The sequence below is a fragment of the Dendrobium catenatum genome, unplaced genomic scaffold (genome assembly GCF_001605985.2).
Source record: "Dendrobium catenatum unplaced genomic scaffold, ASM160598v2 original_scaffold_96786, whole genome shotgun sequence".
Lineage (NCBI taxonomy): Eukaryota > Viridiplantae > Streptophyta > Magnoliopsida > Asparagales > Orchidaceae > Dendrobium > Dendrobium catenatum.
The window spans coordinates 1076086-1080142 of NW_021415225.1; positions in this window are offsets into that span (position 1 = coordinate 1076086).

Genomic DNA, 4057 nt, shown 5'->3' on the forward strand with positions numbered 1-4057 from the left:
CTGTAGCACTTGTTCATTTCAGTATATTGGTTTTGGCTTAATACATGTATATATAAGAAGGCAAGGTATAAGAGAAGATAAAGTATAAAGCCGGTTATGAGCCAGAGAGAGAGGAGCAGGTCGTGGACAGAGAGCTGACAATGGAGCAGTGGGTAACGACCACGCACAGGTATCATTGCCTGTTGACAGTAGTGGAGTAGAGACGCTTACTTATAATTACTGGTGTTCTGATAGTTAACAGCCCCCCGCAAACTTATGATTCATGTGAGTGAATCGTTAGTTTGTCTCTCAAGTTTCAGAATCTAGGTAGTGCTAGAGGTTTGGTGAGTATATCAGCAGGCTGCTCCAAAGTATTTAGATACTGAACTTCAATCTCTTTGGACAGGATGCAATCCCGAATAAAATGAAAGTCAATTTCAATATGCTTTGTTCTGGCATGAAATACTGGATTGTTAGCTAGTGCTAATGCCGAGGTGTTATCACAAAAGGGGATTGTGGGTTTGGAGGACAAAGATTTGAAATCGGCAAGGATTCTTCTCAGCCAAATGATATCGGAAGTAGCGGATGCAAGCGATATGTATTCAGCTTCAGTTGATGACTTGGCAACAGCAGTTTGTTTCTTAACATACCAAGAGACCAGGGTGTTGCCAAGGTATGTACAAAATCCAGAAATGAATTTTCTATCAGCTGAATCTGCAGCCCAATAGGAATCCGAGAATGAATGAAGTTGTAGGGTGCCTCAGGTGATCGATAGACCGAACTGTTGGGTGCCATGAATGTAGCGGAGGAGGCGTTTGAGGGTGTTAAAATCTTTCCCACTTGGTTGATGCATATGTTGACATACTATGTTGGTGGCATAGGCAATATCAGGTCTCGTTATAGTTAAGTACTACTGATCGTCCCAGGACGATCCAGATCGTCTTGGACGATCCTGGAGCAGATTTTTGATATTACACTATGTTGGTGGCATAGGCAATATCAGGTCTCGTTATAGTTAAGTACTGTAAGCTGCCTGCTAGCTTCCGATACTGAACTGGATCAAGATCTAGAAAGGTACTGTGATCTGAGGCTGGCTTGATAGCCTATTGGAGTTTGAGCTGGTTTACAGTTAAGTAGTCCAGCAGCTTGAAGCACCTCTTGGGCGTATTGTGTCTGATTGAGGAAATAGCCATTTGTTGTATGGGAGACCTGAATGCCCAGGAAGAAGGAGATTGGACCCAGCTCTTTGAGTGAGAATTTCATTTGCAGCTTTGAGCTAGATCAGTTCGGATATGCGGATTGTGCTGTTTCCTGTAATTAATATATCATCTACGTACAGTAGAATGTAGAGCTCAATGTCCTGCTGGTTATAAAGAAGCAGTGAGGGGTCCGATTTGCTAAAAACAAAGCCCAGGGATTGAAGAAAGTTGGTGAGTGTTTGGAACCATTCTCTTGGAGCTTCTTTGAGTCCATAGATTGTTTTACGCAATTTGCATACATGATTGGGATGAGCTTCATCAATGAAACCTTGAGGTTGTTTCATATACACTTCTTCATGGCCGTGCAAGAATGCGTTTGTGACATTAAGATGAAGTACCAGCCAGTTTCGATGGAGAGCAATAGTAAGCATGATGCGAATTGTTGGCATTTTTGCTACAGGGCTAAATGTTTCTTTGTAGTCGATTTCGAGTTCTTGCTTGAACCCTTGTGCGACAAGTCTTGCTTTGTACCGATCGAGAGTGCCATCTGAATTTAATTTGGTTCGAAAGGTCCATTTGCTGTCGAGTACATTGCGATGAGATGGTGGTGGAACCAGAGTCCACGTACCTTGGTTTTGGAGCGCAGTGAATTCATCAGACATAGCAAGTCTCCAAGGATTGGATTTTATGGCTTGACCAAAGCATGTAGGGGTGGAGATGGTTTGAGGAATGGCTAGTAGATCAATGTGCTGTTTGGGCTTTAGATGTCCAGTTTTGAATCTAGTAAGCATAGGATGGTGGGCTTGGGTTGTGTTGTAATTGGGTTGAGGAGCTGGTGAATATGTCTATATAGTTACGGGAGAGTTTGATGGAAGAGTGTTTGAGGAATGGCTAATGGGTGTGGTGGCAGAGCTTGTTAAGTGCTGAGACGATGGAGTGATTTCTTTACTGTTTGTGATGCTAGTGTTAGGAATAGAGGATGAGAGTGTGGAGACGGGGATTAGAGTGAGAGGAGACGGGAAAGTAGGGGATGAGGGAATTGAAGCTGAAGTGAGTGAAGTTTTGTTTGATGAATAGGGAAAAACTTGTTCATGAAATATAACGTGACGTGACATGTGTATTTTACCTGTTTGAGTGTTGAAACAACGATATCCTTTGTGATTGGTGGAATAGCCAACGAAGATACACTGTGCTGATCGTGGATGAAGTTTGTTGAGTGAGAGAGGACGGAGCCACGGGTAGCATAGGCATCCAAATGTTTTAAGATGGGAGTAAGATGGTTCTTTTTGATGTAGAAGCTGATATGGAGAGTTTAAGTTAAGTGTTTTAGAGGGAAGTCTGTTAATTAGATAATTTGCCGTTAGCAGAGCTTCAATCTAGAATTTGAGAGGTAGGTGAGAAGCGTGTAGAAGTGTACGAGTGGTTTCAATTAAATGGCGATGTTTTCGCTCGGCAATGCCATTTTGCTCAGGAGTGTAGGGACAGCTCATTTGGTGATGAATTCCATTGTTCGATAGTAGTGTTTTAAAGTTTTTTGATTGATATTCCCCACCTCCATCAGATTGAAAAATTCTTATTTTCGTGTTAAATTGAGTTTGTATGAGCTGCAGAAATTGCTGAAATTTTAGATAAGTTTCTGATTTTGTGCTCATTGGATATAGCCACAAGAATCGTGTGTGATCGTTGATGAAGATTACATAGTAATAGTAGCCATTTAATGAGGAGATGGGTGCAGGACCCCACACATCAGAGTAGACTATTGTAAATGGAGCTGAAGTCTTTTTTTCATTAAGCTTGAAAAGTAATTTATGGCTTTTAGCCATGTTATAGAAGTTGCAAAGTAAAGACATAGCATTGGAAATACATAATGTAGGGATTTTCCTAGATAAATGTTGTAGTAGCTGGATATGTGGATGACCTAAGCGCGCGTGCCAGGTGAAGATGGATGATTGAGATGTATGAAGGGCTACATGAGGTTGAGAAGGTATGGTGTAGAGACCGTCCTTGCTCCGACCTTTAAGGATAATTTGATGATTCTGATTGTCCTTTATAGTGAATCCAAATGTGTCAAAGCATATGGAACAATTTTCATCAGTTGTAAGTTTGTGAATAGATAGTAGATTGTGTGTAAGAGAGGGAACGTGTAGAAGTTTTTGTAGAAGCAGCTTACGTGGAGTGTTAGGTAGCAGGAGTAGCCCTTGACCTGTGGATTGGATTGGGAGGGAGGATCCATTGGCTCTGGAAATGTTATCAGTTCTGTTGTATGGTTGCAGGTATTGAAGTTAGAGAGGGTCGAAGGTGAGATGTGAACTAGCTCCGGAATCCAAGTACCAATCAAAGGGAGGAGTTGCTTGTTGTGTTGTGAATAAACTGCGCTGAGGAGAAGACGTTGCTGGTGTATACTGCAGATTTGTATGATGCCAGCATTGTGCAGCTGAATGACCAACCTTGTTGCTTATCTGACAAGTTATGCGAGGGGCAGCATTTTCTCTGCTGTTGAAGTTTCATGGTAAACGACCGTAGTTGTTAAATTTTTTCTGTGGGAATCCCCTGTTTCCAGGTGTTCTGCCACGGTTTGCTCGATTTTGATCTGCTGAAGAGTATCGATTGCTGCTGTAGTTTTTGAATGCTACCAATGCAGCTGAATCGGTTGGAGTGGTTGTATCTTTGGATCGATCATTCTGTAAGTTGATCTCTTCACTTAATAGTAGTGAATAAAGTTCATCTAATGGAATGCTAGAGGGTCTGGTACGAATGGCGGTTTTGAATCCATTGTAGGATGATGGCAGTCCATTTAGTATATGTAGAATGATGTCTTCAGGATCTATCTTTGAACCTGCAGCTGCAATGTTGTCTACTAGAGACTTTACCTGTGCCAG